Consider the following 20,151-nt stretch of genomic DNA (forward strand, 5'->3'; position numbering starts at 1 on the left):
AGCTGTGCCTGTCTCTCAGAAAGGGGCTTATCGCCTAAACGGATTTTAACCCCTGGTCTGCTGAAACGGTCCGTTACATACGCATTTTATGGCATAATAACTGATAAGCATATCTGCCTGTCAACTGAAAATGCTGACAGGTTGACTCTTATAAAAATGAACAAGGCCTGGATTGACTCACCTAAAATGTTTTACATGGTCAGCTCACCAGCAGACCCTCGCATATAATTTTTTAGAGGGTCAGCTCACCTCCAGGCCCTCGCATATAATGTTTTACAGGGTCAGCTAACCAGCAGGCCTGCACCTAAAATATTTTACAGGGTCAGCTCACCAGCAGGCTCTCACCTACAATGTTTTACAGGGTCAGCTCACCAGCTGGACCTTGCATATAATTTTTTAGAGGGTCAGCTCACCAGCAGGCCCGCACCTAAAATCTTTTACAGGATCAGCAAGCCCGCACCTAAAATCTTTTACAGCTTAGCTGCAGGTCCTCGCAGATAATGTTTTACAGGGTCAGCTCTCCAGCAGGCCCGCACCTAAAATCTTTTGCAGGGTCAGCTTACCAGCAGGCCCTCGCATATAATGTTTTACAGGGTCAGCTCACCAGCAGGCCTGCACCTAAAATCTAGTGATGGACGAACGTCGTCCGGGACGGTGCGCTAACGCCATCAAATGTTCGCGAACCGCAAGTTCGCGGTGGGCCCCATTCACTTTAATGGCAGGCGAACCTGAAAAACCTTCAGCTCATATTTGCAGCCACCAAATACTTAGTAGAAGTGCATAAATAGTCCCACAACATGGACAGTGACATACTAGAAGGGGATCAATGACAAAAATTCCAACAAAAATATGTATCTTAATTAGGGGACATTTTTATGTATCTTAAAGGGAAATTCTCTGAAATGTGCCCTGTCGGAGCCTAGAAAAAAATTATTTTAGGCCACGGGAGTACGGGCCTTAAAAATTAGGCATTCACCTGACATAAAGTGTGGCGAAACCAACCTCGCCACTCGGTTTTGGAGGGGCCTGGCTGCTGGCCTCTTGCCCCAGGATTATGGTCCCTCTCATCAGCCAGGCCTCATTTGTTCACAAAGGACTTGAACTAACTTGAATTCCTGGTCTAATTCGTGCCATTTTGGGATGTTAAATGTCTGTGTATTGAAAAGGGTTGTGTCATTGTATGTTTAAATGGTGATTTCTGTTCTGTTGTCCCCACATGTGTATTGGTGATTTCCCTTTGTCTTGAGAGATAATTGGATTACTCCTCGGGTGTCTCCAGGGCAGAGAGGAGGAAACCATGATGCATTGTAGGGATTATATTGTCTCTGTGTATCCTGCAGTGCTGCATATCTGTCCTGTGTCACAGTCTTCATTCTGGTCCCCTAGGGGCGTGTACACCAGATGGGCTTGGTTGTTTTATACCTCCCTGTGGGCGGACCTGTATTTGCAACAACTGTAATAAAAACCAGGCTGGGTGTGCCAGCACCTCAGACCACTGCTTGACCCTCAACACGGAGCCTTGTCTCGTTATTGGGGGGATCCGCTGTATGCTGTTAGAGACTGATTGCCAGGAGTGTAAGCTGATTCCTGTTTGTCTGCTAGCAGCTATTCGTGAGGTTCCAGTTTGGAGTGCTATTTTGTATCCAGTTCGGGAGTTTGGTGTCCTGCAGTAGCTGTGCCTGTCTCTCAGAAAGGGGTATATCGCCTAAACGGATTTTAACCCCTTGTCTGCTGAAACGGTCCGTTGCATAAAGAAATTCTGATTATGTGGCTCGAGGTACAATACATTTTTTTTACTGTAGGCCACTGGACTTCAGGCCCCAAGCATTAGGGATTCACCGAACAGAAAAGATCAAGTGATTATGTAGCCGGAGTTATATTACACGGTCAATGGATATAAATTTTACTGCAGGCCAGTACAAATACAGGTCAAATACATATGTTTAAAAGAACTAAAAATATCAAATTGGATTAAAAACATGGCTAACGAAATCCCGCCTCTTGAAAAAATAACTAATGACAATAGTTGAAATTCGATAACACGTGGTGAATTCCTCCGAGGCCCCAAACAATTATTCATTCACTGTACAGAAAAGAACAAGTAAGTATGTGGCTGGAGGTAGATGAAATAGTCATTGCATATCAATTTTACAGCAGGCCAGTGGACTACAGGCCCCAAAAATTATGCATTCAGCGGACAGAAAAGAAAAAGTATGCGGCTGGAGGTAAATTACAGGGTCATTGGATATCAATTTTACAGCAGGCCAGTGGACTACAGGCCCCAAAAATTATTTGTTCCAATAGCGTTTGTCACTCTGTGTAGCTGTGTTAACGCAGCAGAACCGCAATCAAATGCTGCACTACCCAAATGCACTATATTGAAAGTATATAATTGGTATATAACACCCCTGCTTCAATCACTTTTTTTGGGGGAAAACTGGTATATCACCCCAGTAGAAATTATTTGTTCCAATAGCGTTTGCCCCTCTGTGTAGCTGCAGTATTGCAGCAGAACGCACACAACTGCTGCACAATGCAAATGCACTATTATATACTTTCTATGTTAGAAAGTATATTATAAGTATATTACACCCTTCTGTATATCACACCTATCAATAGCACACCTATACCAGTCCTTAAAAGGACTTTTGTGGCCCTATTAGCTAGCGTTTGGTGTCCCTCTCAGTCTGTCCCTGCTCAACACAGCAACCTCTCCCTACACTGGCAAAAGACAGAATATAAAATGGCGGCCAGATCCGGTTTATTTATAAGGTAGGGGGTGTGTCCATGTGCTGAAACGTCTCAATTGGCTGTCCTGTACCACCTGATGGATGTGTCATGGGTCAAAGTTCTTCTCAATGTAAAAGAATATGGCGCTGGCGGACATTGCCATATGTTTGGCGAACCGCGAACGAGCAAATTTTGCCGCGAAATGACCGCCAGGCGAACTGCAAGGCCATCTCTACTCGGTTCTTCGCACAAGGTCGAAGGAAGCTGCCGACTGTTAACCCATTGATTGACACAGTGCATGCTACGGCATGATCTAAGCCAGGGGTCCTCAAACTTTTTAAACCGGGGGCCACTTCACTGTCCCTCAAACCATTGGAGGGCCGGACTATATTTTTTAAAGGGGTATTCCCATCTTGGACAATAGGGGAATATCGTTAGGTGCAGGTCCCACCGCTGGGACCCGCACCTATATAGAGGACGGAGCCCCGAAAGTGAATGGGAGTGTACTGCGCATGCACTGCCCATGCTCCCATTAATTTCTATGAGGCTGGCGGAAATAACCTATTTTCGGCAGCCCCATAGAAATGAATGGACGGCGGTTGCTTATGCGCAGTGCGCCCTCCTTCGCTTTCGGGGCTCCGTTCTCTATATCAGTGCGGGTCTCAGCGGTGGGACCCACACCTATAGGACAATGGGGGCATATCCTACCTAGCGATATGCCCCCATTGTCCAAGATGGGACCAGCTCAGTCCCTGATGGGGTTCTGTTATATCTCCCTATATAACGGGCCAAATTGATACGTCCTAAATCCGAACACTGAAAAGGAAACGCAATCAGTAATCTATTTTACACTTAAGTTGACGTTCTGGTTTGGAATGGCTATATAAGCAGGAAGAGCCTTTCCATGGGACAACCATGACACTAAAATAGGATCTTCCTGCTTATATAGCCATTCCAAACCAGAACCCCCACTTACAGGCCTCTGCCCCCCGACGTGGACACTTACCTCTTGCAGGCTTTTCTATGCAGACCAGATCAGTGCCTGACGGGGTTCTCCCTATATAACGGGCCTGAAAGGAAATGCGTATATAAGTAGGATGCTATTTTATTATCATGGTTGCCCCATGGAAAGAAACTGGCAGTTGGCTGGATTGGCATGCTCTCAATTGTTTCCCGAAGAGACTTGGATAATGAAATATCAGGCTGCAAGTCTGCATTTCAATAGGTCAGATTCTGACCTATTGAAATGCAGACTGGCACCCTGATATTTCATTATCCAAGTGTCACTCTGACTGACCTGTTGACAGTCTCTTTGAGTATGAAATGAGAGCATGCCAACCCAGCTAACTGCCCGTTTTCCCACTGTCACAGTGGCCACCATTTTCATTTGCCCCACAGACAAGTGGCCGCTATTTTAATGTCCCCCGCATCGGCCCCCCCCCCCCCGCCCATTGTAAAAAATGCCCACCACACACTGTCTCCTCATTGTTGAAATTAAAATGCCACACTGACACAGTTGTTCCGGCTGTTCTTCTCTCTGCTCCGGGCGGTGATGTGAGAAGCTGGCAGGCGGCAGCGGCGCTAACTCACTCACTGTAGGTCACGTGCCGGCGTAGCCTGAGAGGAGGCGCGTGACGTCAGTGAGCAGTCACGTACCGCCGGAGCAGAGCTGACATCGGAGGGAGGGAGCAGATGCGCATAGGCCTAATGTTAACTGTTAAAGACCCGGCGGGCCGGATCAGAGTCCTCGGCGGGCCGCATGTGGCCCGCGGGCCGTAGTTTGAGGACCCCTGATCTAAGCAAACCTCCCCTCTGTGTTTGGGTCACCGGGTTTGCCAGTGACCTGATGAGTGACTGGGGGAGCCAGGAATTGGGGGCTGTCTGTTAAGCAAGTTTTCTTTAGGGCACATAAGTGTTGCCCTTAGGGTACGTCCACTCTTGCGGCAGAGGATTCCGGCAGGCAGTTTCGTCACCGGACGCAGACTGATAGCATTTGTCAGACGGATCCGGATGCGGATCCGTCTGACAAATGCATTGAAATACCGGATCTGTCTCTCCATTGTCATCTGGAAAAACGGATCTGGTATTATTATTTTTTAGTATTTTTAAAGGTCTGTGCATGCGCACACCGGAAAGCCAGATCCGTTTTGCTGGAAAACTTAATGCCATATCCAGCACTAATACACTTCAATGTAAATTAATGCCAGATCCGTATTTTTGGCCGGAGAGAAAACTGCAGCATACTGCAGTATTTTCTACGTCCAAAAAACGTAAGAGGGAGTGAACTGATGCATCCTGAATGAAATGCTCTCCATTCAGAATCTATTAGGATAAAATTAATCTTTTTTTTTCCGGTTTTGAGCTCCTGTGTAGAGATGTCCCGAACTATTCGCCAGTGAACAGTTCCCGGCGAACATCGCTTGTTCGCGTTCGCCGCGGCGGGCGAACATATGCGATGTTCGATCCGCCCCCTATACATCATCATTGAGCAAATTTTGACCCTGTAACTCACAGTCAGCAGACACAATCCAGCCAATCAGCATACACTCCCTCCCAGACCCTCCCACCTCCTATCAAAAAGCAAGGACGGCAGCCCTCTTAGATTCATTCTGAAGCTGCAGTGTAAGGGCTCTTTCACACTTGCGTTGTTCTTTTCCGGCATAGAGTTCCGTCATCGGGGCTCTATGCCGGAAGAATCCTGATCAGGATTATCCCCATGCATTCTGAATGGAGAGAAATCCGTTCAGGATGCATCAGGATGTCTTCAGTTCCGGAACGGAACGTTTTTTGGCTGGAGAAAATACAGCAGCATGCTGCGATTTTTGCTCCGGTCAAAAATCCTGAACACTTGCCGCAAGGCCGGATCCGGAATTAATGCCCATTGAAAGGCATTAATCCGGATCCGGCCTTAAGCTAAACGTCGTTTCGGCGCATTACCGGATCCGACGTTTAGCTTTTTCTGAATGGTTACCATGGCTGCCAGGACACTAAAGTTCTGTTTGCCATGGTAAAGTGTAGTGGGGAGCGGGGGAGCAGTATACTTACCGTCCGCGCGGCTCCCTGGGCGCTTCAGAGTGACGTCAGGGCGCCCCACGCGCATGGGTGACGTGATCACATGGATCACGTCATCCATGCGCATGGGGCGCTCTGACGTCATTCTGGAGCGCCCCGGGAGCCACACGGATGGTAAGTATACTGCTCCCCCGCTCCCCACTACTACTACGGCAACCAGGACTTTAATAGCGTCCTGGGTGCCATAGTAACACTGACGGATCCGTCTTCAAATGCTTTCAGTTCACTTGCGTTGTTACGGATCCGGCGGGCACCTCCGGCAAATGGAGTACACAACGGATCCGGACAACGCAAGTGTGAAAGAGCCCTTAGTTAGAGCAGGGAGACTGCTGCTGCTGCTGAATAATAGGGAAATCGTTAGCTAGGCCAGTGTTCTGTGTCCACTCCAGTCCTCAAAAACTCATCTGCTGTAAGGACAGCGTCCTGACAGCACCACAAAAAGCCCTTTTAGGGCTGGTACATCAGTCTGCTTTTATTTATTTTTTCTATATATATATATATATTGCAGTTGCCTGCCCGTGTGTGAGAGGCCACAGGCCCACATACTGTACTGTGTGCCCACCACTCATATAGGGTGGCACAGTACCTTGCAGATAAAAAAGTCATTTAATTTTTCCTCTGTAATATAATTGCAGTTGCCTGCCAGTGAGTGTCAGGCCCACAGACTGTACTGTGCCCACTGCCCACCACTCATATAGGGTGGCACAGTACCTTGCACGCATAGTACCACTAATCTAAAAAAAATGACAGGCAGAGGCAGGCCACCCCGCAGGGGCCTTTGTGCTCGTGGTGCTGTGATTTCCTTTGGCCCTAGAATAATGCCCAGTGTTCAGAGGCCACGTACCCTGAACTCGAAAAATTCTGAAGACATAGTTGACTGGCTTACACAAGACACCCAATCTTCTACAGCTTCCGCTCGGAACCTTAAAACACCATCCTCCTCCAGCTCAGCTTCAGGCACCTCTCAAGTTACCACTCGCCCGCCCGCCGCCACCACCAACACTAGCACCACAGCCGCTTCACTTGATCTGTCAGAGGAGTTATTTACACATCAGTTGGAAGAAATGAGTGATGTGCAACCATTATTGCCAGAGGATGGAGATAACAGGGATATGTCTCAGTCAGGCAGCTTTACACACATGGACGTACGGTGTGATGATGATGATGTTGTACCCGCTGCTGCTTCTTTTGCTGAGTTGTCAGATACAAGTGAAGCGGTTGATGATGACGATGTGTCCGTGGATGTCACGTGGGTGCCCGCTCGAAGAGAAGAACAGGGGGAAAGTTCAGATGGGGAGACAGAGAGGAGGAGGAGACGAGTTGGAAGCAGGGGGAGGTCGTCACAAGGAGCTAGTGGCCACAGTCAGACAGCATGCATCGGCACCCAGGGTCAGCCAGACAGCACGCCAATCAACGCATGCTGTTGCCACCACCAGAATTCCGTCATTGCAAAGCTCAGCAGTGTGCCATTTTTTGTGTGTCTGCCTCTGATAACAGCGATGCCATTTGCAACCTGTGCCAAAAGAAACTGAGTCGTGGGAAGTCCAACACCCACCTAGGTACAACTGCTTTGCGAAGGCACATGATCTCACATCACAAACGCCTATGGGATCAACACATGATGAGTACAAGCAGCACACAAACTCAAAGCCACCATCCTCCTCCTGGTCCAGCATCTTCAGCCACGTCAACCACTGCTGTCCTCCTTGCCCCCTCTCAACCACCCGCCACTCCGCCTCTCACCTTCAGCAGTTCCTGCTCATCTGCCCACAGTCAGGTGTCTGTCAAGGAAATGTTTGAGCGTAAAAAGCCAATGTCACAGAGTCACCCCCTTGCTCGCCGTCTGACAGCTGGCTTGTCGGAACTCTTAGCCCGCCAGCTTTTACCATACAAGCTGGTGGAGTCTGAGGCTTTCAAAAAATGTGTAGCTATTGGGACACCGCAGTGGAAGGTACCCGACTGAATTTTATTTTCACAAAAGGCAATACCCAACCTGTACTCTATTGTGGAAAAGGAAGTCATGGCATGTCTGGCACACAGTGTTGGGGCAAGGGTCCATCTGACCACTGATACCTGGTCTGCAAAGCACGGTCAGGGCAGGTATATCACGTACACTGCGCATTGGGTAAACCTGCTGACGGCTGCCAAGCATGGAATGCGTGGCTCTGCAGAGGAGTTGGTTACACCGCCACGACTTGCAGGCAGGCCTGCTGCCACCTCCTCTACTCCTCCTACTCCATCCTCTTCGCTAACCTCCTTGGCTGAGTCCTCTTCTGCTGCTGCGTCTTGCTCCACATCAACTGGACCCCCCCCCCCAGCTCCACAGGGGCTATTCCACATCCCAGATACAACAGTCACATGCCGTCTTGGGGTTGACTTGCCTGAAAGCAGAGAGTCACACCGGACCAGCACTCCTGTCCGCCCTGAACGCACAGGTGGATCAGTGGCTGACCCCGCACCAACTGGAGATCGGCAAAGTGGTGTGTGACAACGGAAGCAATTTGTTGGCGGCATTAAACTTGGGCAAGTTGACACATGTGCCGTGCATGGCACATGTGTTGAATTTGATCGTACAACGCTTTGTGCATAAGTACCCAGGCTTACAGGACGTCCTCACGCAGGCTAGGAAGGTGTATGGCCATTTCAGGTGTTCCTACACGGCCATGGCGCACTTTTCCGATATTCAGCCGCGAAACAACATGCCAGTGAGGCGCTTGATTTGTGACAGCCCGACACATTAAAATTCAACACTCCTAATGTTCAACCACCTGCTGGTGCCCGTGGTGTTGTACATGGCTGGGGGGAAGAACAGAACTTCAATGAGATCAGTAAGGACGAGGAACGGGACATGAGTAGCTCGGCATCCAACCTTGTGCAAATGGGGTCTTTCATGCTGTCATGCCTGTTGAGGGACCCTCGTATAAAAAGGCTGAAGGAGAACGACCTGTACTGAGTGGACACGCTACTAGACCCCCGGTATAAGCAGAAAGTGGCTGAAATGTTACTAAATTACCAGAAGTCGGAAAGGATGCAGCAGTTCCAAAACAAGTTAAAAAGTATGCTTTACACAGCGTATAAGGGGGATGTCACAGCACAACGGGAATCTAACAGTGGCAGAGGTGAAAGTAATCCTCCTCCTACCATGACTACGCCGGCAAGGACAGGACGCTTTACAGACGTGTTGTTGATGGAGGACATGCAGAGCTTTTTAAGTCCTACGCATCGCCACAGCCCTTCGGGGTCCACCCTCCGAGAACGACTCGACCGACAGGTAGCAGACTACCTCGCCTTAACTGCAGATATCGACACTCTGAGGAGCGATGAATCCCTTGACTACTGGGTGTGCAGGCTTGACCTGTGGCCTGAACTATCCCAATTTGCGATAGAACTTCTTGCCTGCACCGCTTCAAGTGTCCTGTCGGAAAGGACCTTCAGCGCAGCAGGAGGTATTGTCACTGAGAAGAGTAGTCGCCTAGGCCAAAAAAGTCTAGATTACCCCACCTTTATTAAGATGAATGAGGCATGGATCCCGAAGGGACTGACAGTGGGGGATGCATTTGACTAAAAAAGGCCTGATGAGATGCCTTGGGCTAAAAATGGTCCACACGCTGCTGTATTTAATCTCTGCATGCCGGATGACTTGCGTGACTTTTCCGCCACCAACTAGGGTTCAAGCCGCAATGTTTTAGTGCACTTTCTGCCTGGAAAACATAAATTTTTCCGGCCGCTAATACCAAATTTTTCAGGCATGTGTACATGCCTAATTTTTCTGGCCTCTGGTGCTGCACTGTGGCTGCAAAAACAAAAAAAAAAGGCACATACATGTGTCAATTCCCCTTCGTGATCGTTACCTTGTTGTGGTGAAGGGGCTTGCGTATCACAATGAAGCGATCACCTCTATGAGTGTGTTGGCAATGGCAATGTTGGCACACCCCAGATGATAAGGTCGTTGCTTCATTGTGAACAGACCAAAAGCGATCGGCTGTATAATTTTTTATAAAAAAAACGTTAATTTTCTTTGTGATCATCTAAGGTGATCATTAAAGCCTACTAGGCCAACAATGGGCCCACACTGCAGAATCATTGTTTTCTGGGTCACTGAACTACCTCAGCACGACCATAGGCTTTGAAAAACTGCCATCGCCTGCAATCTCCCAAACGTGCGCACGAGCACAGTCATCACTACACCAAGATTGACGCATAGAGGAATAAAATTTATGTCATGAGTGTGTCAACTATTGACAACTCTTTGCGGTTGTCTAAAATCTATTCGATAAACGTTCCCTGATAGGGGACGTAACAGGGATTAAACTGATAAGAATAGTATTACTTAACACACCACTCATATACAGTACACAGTACGCGCAGTGCCCCAGATTGGAAGTAAGAGGACCGACCAACCATCTTTTTCCATCTCCCGGTACCTAAAATCTATTCCATACACCGGCCCCTGATAGGGAACGTAACAGGAATTAAACTGATAGGAATAGTACTACTTAACACACCACTCATATAGGGTGGCACAGTACATTGCACGGCGCACGCTGTCGGGGGGTAATAATTCAATTAAGAATTATTAATTATGGTCATAAAAATAATTAACCATAAAAATAAAAAAAATTATAAAATTTGTCATAAATTCTTAAAATCATGACCTGGTGAATTGTAGACAACCTAATTGATACAATTCACATCTGAGTCTGACTATTTTCTCAGATAAATAAGTTCTTTTTGACGTGAGATGACGTTAATGATAAAATGTAGTTCTGCATTATACAATAATACACAGGTATTATAAAAATATGCAGATTTATTGGTTACAAGGTTATAAACATATATAAGTAAATAAACACAATGATACATGCTAATGAATATACACTGCGTGCAGAATTATTAGGCAAATGAGTATTTTGACCACATCATCCTCTTTATGCATGTTGTCTTACTCCAAGCTGTATAGGCTCGAAAGCCTACTACCAATTAAGCATATTAGGTGATGTGCATCTCTGTAATGAGAAGGGGTGTGGTCTAATGACATCAATACCCTATATTAGGTGTGCATAATTATTAGGCAACTTCCTTTCCTTTGGCAAAATGGGTCAAAAGAAGGACTTGACAGGCTCAGAAAAGTCAAAAATAGTGAGATATCTTGCAGAGGGATGCAGCACTCTTGAAATTGCAAAGCTTCTGAAGCGTGATCATCGAACAATCAAGCGTTTCATTCAAAATAGTCAACAGGGTCGCAAGAAGCGTGTGGAAAAACCAAGGCGCAAAATAACTGCCCATGAACTGAGAAAAGTCAAGCGTGCAGCTGCCAAGATGCCACTTGCCACCAGTTTGGCCATATTTCAGAGCTGCAACATCACTGGAGTGCCCAAAAGCACAAGGTGTGCAATACTCATAGACATGGCCAAGGTAAGAAAGGCTGAAAGACGACCACCACTGAACAAGACACACAAGCTGAAACGTCAAGACTGGGCCAAGAAATATCTCAAGACTGATTTTTCTAAGGTTTTATGGACTGATGAAATGAGAGTGAGTCTTGATGGGCCAGATGGATGGGCCCGTGGCTGGATTGGTAAAGGGCAGAGAGCTCCAGTCCGACTCAGACGCCAGCAAGGTGGAGGTGGAGTACTGGTTTGGGCTGGTATCATCAAAGATGAGCTTGTGGGGCCTTTTCGGGTTGAGGATGGAGTCAAGCTCAACTCCCAGTCTTACTGCCAGTTTCTGGAAGACACCTTCTTCAAGCAGTGGTACAGGAAGAAGTCTGCATCCTTCAAGAAAAACATGATTTTCATGCAGGACAATGCTCCATCACACGCGTCCAAGTACTCCACAGCGTGGCTGGCAAGAAAGGGTATAAAAGAAGAAAATCTAATGACATGGCCTCCTTGTTCAGCTGATCTGAACCCCTTTGAGAACCTGTGGTCCATCATCAAATGTGAGATTTCCAAGGAGGGAAAACAGTACACCTCTCTGAACAGTGTCTGGGAGGCTGTGGTTGCTGCTGCACGCAATGTTGATGGTGAACAGATCAAAACACTGACAGAATCCATGGATGGCAGGCTTTTGAGTGTCCTTGCAAAGAAAGGTGGCTATATTGGTCACTGATTTGTTTTTGTTTTGTTTTTGAATGTCAGAAATGTATATTTGTGAATGTTGAGATGTTATATTGGTTTCACTGGTAAAAATAAATAATTGAAATGGGTATATATTTGTTTTTTGTTAAGTTGCCTAATAATTATGCACAGTAATAGTCACCTGCACACACAGATATCCCCCTAAAATAGCTAAAACTAAAAACAAACTAAAAACTACTTCCAAAAATATTCAGCTTTGATATTAATAAGTTTTTTGGGTTCATTGAGAACATGGTTGTTGTTCAATAATAAAATTAATCCTCAAAAATACAACTTGCCTAATAATTCTGCACTCCCTGTATATAGCGTTAATATAAAGCATTACAAGCTTAACAATACATGTGAGTGGAAATAACTTGTCACATTATAACCAAGCTATTATTAGGTTAGGATATCAAAATATGAACATAAGTTATATATATCACTTATGTTCAGAGAAAACCTCATGATATCAAGATGGGCATGTCTAATCCTAGACATCAATATAGAATGCTAAATACATTCTGCCCCCCTAACCAACTACACATCACATGACTTCAAGATGGGCAAATCCATTCAAGGATATAACTTAGAAGAGATAACTGTATCCTTCCGCCCCATCCTGGACTATTTTCACATATATAACATTGGAAAGAATATTAAGACAAATAACAGGGATCTAAGATCTTAAATGGAAAGGATTTGAAACAAATCTTTCCTGTGGGAATCCATCACTTAGCTTGGCGAAGAATGTTCTATCAATATATACATATATACAGTTGCAAGAAAAAGTATGTGAACCCATTGGAATGATATGGATTTCTGTCCAAATTGGTCATAAAATGTGATCTGATCTTCATCTAAGTCACAACAATAGACAATCACAGTTTGCTTAAACTAATAACACACAAAGAATTAAATGTTACCATGTTTTTATTGAACACACCATGTAAACATTCACAGTGCAGGTAGAAAAAGTATGTGAACCCCTAGACTAATGACATCTCCAAGAGCAAATTGGAGTGAGGTGTCAGCCAACTGGAGTCCAATCAATTAGATGAGATTGGAGGTGTTGGTTACAGCTGCCCTGCCCCATAAAAAACACACACCAGTTCTGGGTTTGCTTTTCACAAGAAGCATTGCCTGATGTGAATGATGCCTCACACAAAAGAGCTCTCAGAAGACCTACGATTAAGAATTGTTAACTTGCATAAAGCTGGAAAGGGTTATAAAAGTATCTCCAAAAGCCTTGCTGTTCATCAGTCTACGGTAAGACAAATTGTCTATAAATGGAGAAAGTTCAGCACTGCTGCTACTCTCCCTAGGAGTATCCGTCCTGTAAAGATGACTGCAAGAGCACATCGCAGACTGCTCAATGAGGTGAAGAAGAATCCTAGAGTGTCAGCTAAAGACTTACAAAAGTCTCTGGCATATGCTAACATCCCTGTTAGCGAATCTACGATACGTAAAACACTAAACAAGAATGGATTTCATGGGAGGATACCACAAAGAAAGCCACTACTGTCCAAAAAAACATTGCTGCACGTTTACAGTTTGTACGAGAGCACCTAGATGTTCCACAGCAGTACTGGCAAAATATTCTGTGGACAGATGAAACCAAAGTTGAGTTGTTTGGAAGAAACACACAACACTATGTGTGGAGAAAAAGAGGCACAGCACCCCAACATCAAAACCTCATCCCAACTGTGAAATATCGTGGTGGGGGCATCATGGTTTGGGGCTGCTTTGCTGCATCAGGGCCTGGACGGATTGCTATCATCGAAGGAAAAAAGAATTCCCAAGTTTATCAGGACATTTTGCAGGAGAACTTAAGGCCATCTGTCCACCAGCTGAAGCTCAACAGAAGATGGGGGTTGCAACAGGATAATGACCCAAAGCATAGAAGTAAATCAACAACAGAATGGCTTAAACAGAAGAAAATAAGCCTTCTGGAGTGGCCCAGTCAGAGTCCTGACCTCAACCCGATTGAGATGCTGTGGCATGACCTCAAGAAAGCGATTCACACCAGACATCCCAAGATTATTGCTGAACTGAAACAGTTCTGTAAAGAGGAATGGTCAAGAATTACTCCTGACCATTGTGCACGTCTGATCTGCAACTACAGGAAACATTTGGTTGAAGTTATTGCTGCCAAAGCAGGTTCAACCAGTTATTAAATCCAAGGGTTCACATACTTTTTCCACCTGCACTGTGAATGTTTACATGGTGTGTTCAATAAAAACATGGTAACATTTAATTATTTGTGTGTTATTAGTTTAAGCAGACTGTGATTGTCTATTGTTGTGACTTAGATGAAGATCAGATCACATTTTATGACCAATTTGTGCAGAAATCCATATCATTCCAATGGGTTCACATACTTTTTCTTGCAACTGTATATAAGCGCAATTATTTAATGCTTTGCTAGATTATGAGTCTAGATTCTTCTGCAGGTAGAATGAAGCCTCACAATATCCTAAGACTACATCTCAATATGGAGATGATCAATTTATTTAATCATTTATTTATTCGCCAATCTAGATGGTATAATTTCACCCACACTATCAAATTAGTCTTAATAAAATGAAATATCATTTTCTGTGTCTCTTACCAAGTCCTAGCAGGAATCTCACTTCTGCTCCTAGGAAAGCTGGGTGCTCCATCATAGCGCATCTCATTTTGGCTTTCATCTTGATAAACCCCTCTAAAGAGCTCCACTTCTCTCTTTTCCCTTTTTAATCTCCAGCTCTCGCTTTCTTTTTTCTCTTGCTAGTTAGCTCCCATGCTACTTCGCACACGAGTAATTATTTCCCCCCTTATCTAAGAATCATCCCCTTTAGGTTAGGGATTCCCAATCAGGTAAGGTGGGTGTATTCGCATGCTAATAACATCATGACGTTATATCAACTCCTAATATGGTATAGAACAAATAATGAAATAATATAATATTGTCCATCTGCCTCCAGATGGCACTGCGGTATTGTAGATGAACATAACAACTTTTAAGTATTAAAATTAAATATCTAATAATATGTTTTCATGACTTCGTTGACCTTTCTTACCATAAATCATTGAGGAAGGTCTTTTCCTGACACTTTTAATTACCTATATCCTGGACTTGTTGGAGTGTTGGAGTCTACTGTCTTCTCCTATCTTTTTGAAATATAGGTTGACTTGATGAAAATTTTATATAGCGGCTTTGATGCTTGGCATCGGAACTTGTACATTTCATTTATCTACATCCATGAATAACTATTGTTTTGAAATCCAATTAACTTAAACTTACTTGTTTCTGTACCTTCTAAATGGTAAATACATGGTATAACATACAGGGAGTGCAGAATTATTAGGCAAGTAGTATTTTTGAGGATTAATTTTATTATTGAACAACAACCATGTTCTCAATGAACCCAAAAAACTCATTAATATCAAAGCTGAATATTTTTGGAAGTAGTTTTTAGTTTGTTTTTAGTTTTAGCTATTTTAGGGGGATATCTGTGTGTGCAGGTGACTATTACTGTGCATAATTATTAGGCAACTTAACAAAAAACAAATATATACCCATTTCAATTATTTATTTTTACCAGTGAAACCAATATAACATCTCAACATTCAAAAATATACATTTCTGACATTCAAAAACAAAACAAAAACAAATCAGTGACCAATATAGCCACCTTTCTTTGCAAGGACACTCAAAAGCCTGCCATCCATGGATTCTGTCAGTGTTTTGATCTGTTCACCATCAACATTGCGTGCAGCAGCAACCACAGCCTCCCAGACACTGTTTAGAGCGGTGTACTGTTTTCCCTCCTTGTAAATCTCACATTTGATGATGGACCACAGGTTCTCAATGGGGTTCAGATCAGGTGAACAAGGAGGCCATGTCATTAGATTTTCTTCTTTTATACCCTTTCTTGCCAGCCACGCTGTGGAGTACTTGGACGCGTGTGATGGAGCATTGTCCTGCATGAAAATCATGTTTTTCTTGAAGGATGCAGACTTCTTCCTGTACCACTGCTTGAAGAAGGTGTCTTCCAGAAACTGGCAGTAGGACTGGGAGTTGAGCTTGACTCCATTCTCAACCCGAAAAGGCCCCACAAGCTCATCGTTGATGATACCAGCCCAAACCAGTACTCCACCTCCACCTTGCTGGCGACTGAGTCGGACTGGAGCTCTCTGCCCTTTACCAATCCAGCCACGGGCCCATCCATCTGGCCCATCAAGACTCACTCTCATTTCATCAGTCCATAAAACCTTAGAAAAATCAGTCTTGAGATATTTCTTGGCCCAGTCTTGACGTTTCAGCTTGTGTGTCTTGTTCAGTGGTGGTCGTCTTTCAGCCTTTCTTACCTTGGCCATGTCTCTGAGTATTGCACACCTTGTGCTTTTGGGCACTCCAGTGATGTTGCAGCTCTGAAATATGGCCAAACTGGTGGCAAGTGGCATCTTGGCAGCTGCACGCTTGACTTTTCTCAGTTCATGGGCAGTTATTTTGCGCCTTGGTTTTTCCACATGCTTCTTGCGACCCTGTTGACTATTTTGAATGAAACGCTTGATTGTTCGATGATCACGCTTCAGAAGCTTTGCAATTTTAAGAGTGCTGCATCCCTCTGCAAGATATCTCACTATTTTTGACTTTTCTGAGCCTGTCAAGTCCTTCTTTTGACCCATTTTGCCAAAGGAAAGGAAGTTGCCTAATAATTATGCACACCTAATATAGGGTTTTGATGTCATTAGACCACACCCCTTCTCATTACAGAGATGCACATCACCTAATATGCTTAATTGGTAGTAGGCTTTCGAGCCTATACAGCTTGGAGTAAGACAACATGCATAAAGAGGATGATGTGGTCAAAATACTCATTTGCCTAATAATTCTGCACGCAGTGTATATATAAATCGATACATTGTTACACATAGATAACACATTATAGGAATTATTGATTAACATATGTTGTAAACTAAATATACCATGCAAAGATATATATAATATAATTATGAATATATAAATTGAACCTCATACAGCAGGTGTGTGATACGGACATGAGTCCTTATCAAGTAACCTTGTTCCCTCCAGACAAATATGTCTTAGGGAGTTGACTTACTTCTTACAGATGGTACCATATCTTTAGCAATAACTTTTAAATACAATGTCCGTTTATGTTCACAATTATTTTTTTATATAGACTGAACTTGCCATGAAATCATCTTGGCTTTTTCAGCCACATAACAAAACTTTGGTTTAGGCTGATCTTATTCTTAAAGGCAATGAGATGAGCATTCATTTTGATTATAATGTCATTAGATAATATTGTGTACGTATGAAAATACACAACAAATCCCCCCTTTTCAGCATATTCAATTTCGTTATTAGAAGGTTGAATAGGCTGAAATGCAATAAAGGGCTAAATGCTTCAAATCATTATGGATTGGGGAACGCAAGTTTTACCCTGGAAAAAATTTATCACAATTTTGTGTGTACTTTTACGACACAAATCTAACGCACAAACTTTATGATTAGTTTAACTACAAGTGTGTTACGTTCCTTGTATTACTGATAAACGCGTTGGTTCATAGAACGCATATTATACAATTGTTTCGTTCTTTTCTTTTTTTTTTATGACCACTGTAGAGAGAAAGACGTTTCGGTCATTTTCTGGACTTTCTGGAAACGTGTCTCTAGTTAAGATCTTTCTTTGGTTCTCGAAGTAATAGCTTCCTGGCTTGTCAGCAACTTGGCAACTCGATTTAGGCTACTTTCACACTTGCGGCAGAGAGATCCGGCAAGCAGTTCCGTCGCCGGAACTGCCTGCCGGATCAGGCAAAATGTATGCTAACTGATGGCATTAGTAAGACTGATCAGGATCCTGATCAGTCTTAAAAATGCCTGATCAGTCGAAAAAATGCATTGAAATGCCGGATCGGTCTTTCCGGTGTCATCCGGCAAAAACGGATCCGGCATTTATTTTTTCACCTTTTTTTCAGTCTGCGCATGCGCATACCGGAAGGACGGATCCGGCATTCTGGTATTCTGAATGCCGGATCCGGCACTAATACATTCCTATGGAAAAAAATGCCGGATCCGGCATTCAGGCAAGTCTTCAGTTTTTTTAGCCGGAGATAAAACCGTAGCATGCTACGGTTTTCTCTTTTGCCTGATCAGTCAAAACGACTGAACTGAAGACATCCTGATACAAACTGAACGGATTACTCTCCATTCAGAATGCATGGGGATATACCTGATCAGTTCTTTTCCGGTATAGAGCCCCTGTGATGGAACTCTATGCCGGAAAAGAACAACGCAAGTGTGAAAGTAGCCTTAGCGATCGGTGCTTGGCATCATATCTTCATGTCTGCGATCTCGAATACTTTGTCATGTTGCACTAGTGTGATGTACTCTTGCAGCGGCTGTCGAATCTCCTGGGGCTCTGCCCACTTGTCCCTCCTGGATACATCTTGGATACATCTGGGTTGGCTCCGACTGGACGTCTCTTGCGTCACGGATAGCCTTGACCTCAGGTTCTCTTGGTTCCGGATATAAAGACTTTTAGGATTCCACCATCTGTCCTTCCATCTACACGTGATCCCATCTTGGGCCATCATCTTTTTTTTTTTTTTTAGAATGTTTTTATTTTTCCCTTTCATCATATATAAAAAAAAATCAGAAACAAGACATGACAATAAACAATAATACAACATGACATAAACAAAGATATTTCCTGTATATACACATACATTTGTTACTCGCTTATCCTTAGACATCAGGAATATATCCCTGTCCTGTTTCTTTTCTCATGTCATACATATACAAAAAAGCCAATATAACCCCCCCCCCCCCCCCCCCCCCCATGGTTGTCTTGATGGTTACCGCAAATAGAAAAAACAAAACCAAAAAGAAGAGATTGATTTCATGATCTCATATCAGGGTTTTTTTTTTTTTGTTTTTTTTTTTCCTCTATTTATTTATGGGTACCGGCATACGTACCCTCCTACATAAGTTCTTCCATGCTTCGATATTTGGTGGTGTGTCCGCCCCCTACTCTCTAGCCACTACGACCCGTGCCAGCATTAATCCTTTGGCCCATTTCATTTCTATTTCTCTGTCGAGACCTATTTTCCTGATATATCCAAGCACCGCTATAGAGATCTCCAGTGGAGCGGAACACCCAGTCGATCTGGTCAGCTCCCGAAAAACCTGACTCCAATAATCCTGCATTAGGGGGCAGTACCAGATCAAGTGGGTGAAATCCGCGTTATCCATCCTGCACTTCCAGCATCTAGCGTCCCTTGTTTTATACATCCTACTCAACACCCGTGGGGTGATGTAGGTGCGATGGACAATAAAGAACTGTATCAATCGAAAATTACTCGATACTGTACTTCTTTTTATACTTTTATAGATACATCTCCAATCTAGAGCGTTAGGTTCCACTTCTAGTGCCCATTTTTGTTCACTATTAAACTTTATCACTCCCCCTAAACCCCTTTTAATTTTTTTAAATATCTGTGATATTGATATTTTGGTCCCCTTATTGAGACAACAAAATTCAGCAAATTCTGATTGTTTGGTGATTAAATACTCTTTATTCTCAGTGGTGTCGAATGCATGTTTTAACCGAAGATATCTAAAACGTGTGAGGGTGTCTAGTTTTATGCTAAGCCCTAATTCTTCTAATGTCCTGAGCTTTCCTTTTATCTCAATCTGTGAAATAAACTTAATACCATTTTTTTCCCAAAATACATAATCATCTAACTTCTGAAACTCGCCTAGGTTTATATTCCCTCATAGAGGGGTAATCTTTAATGAATAATTTATCCCCAATAATTTTTTGACATTCACCCATATCAAGTGCATCATATTGCTAATAGGGCACTTCTTACCCTTTAATTTTAATATCCCGGCTTCCAAGACACTAAAAATATTGTATTGGAGACCTACAAACTCACCCACTAGATACTGGCGTAATCTGTCATCCTCTGTCATTAACCATTGTAGCTGGGATGCGTAATAGTAGCCTCTGAAACAGGGCACAGACAAACCACCATCTTCTTCATCGAGCCATAAATATTTTTGTTTGAGCCTGACCCTTTTTTTCCCCCATATAAGATCATTTATCAATCCTTCCAGTACGTTGAAAAGGTGGTCCCCTATCCAAACAGGACATGAGGATATAACATAAAGGATCTGCGGCAGCAAAATCATCTTAATAATAGCGATGCGATCTGC

This window comes from Bufo bufo, chromosome 6 (genome assembly GCF_905171765.1).
Source record: "Bufo bufo chromosome 6, aBufBuf1.1, whole genome shotgun sequence".
In the NCBI taxonomy this organism is placed as follows: Eukaryota; Metazoa; Chordata; class Amphibia; order Anura; family Bufonidae; genus Bufo; species Bufo bufo.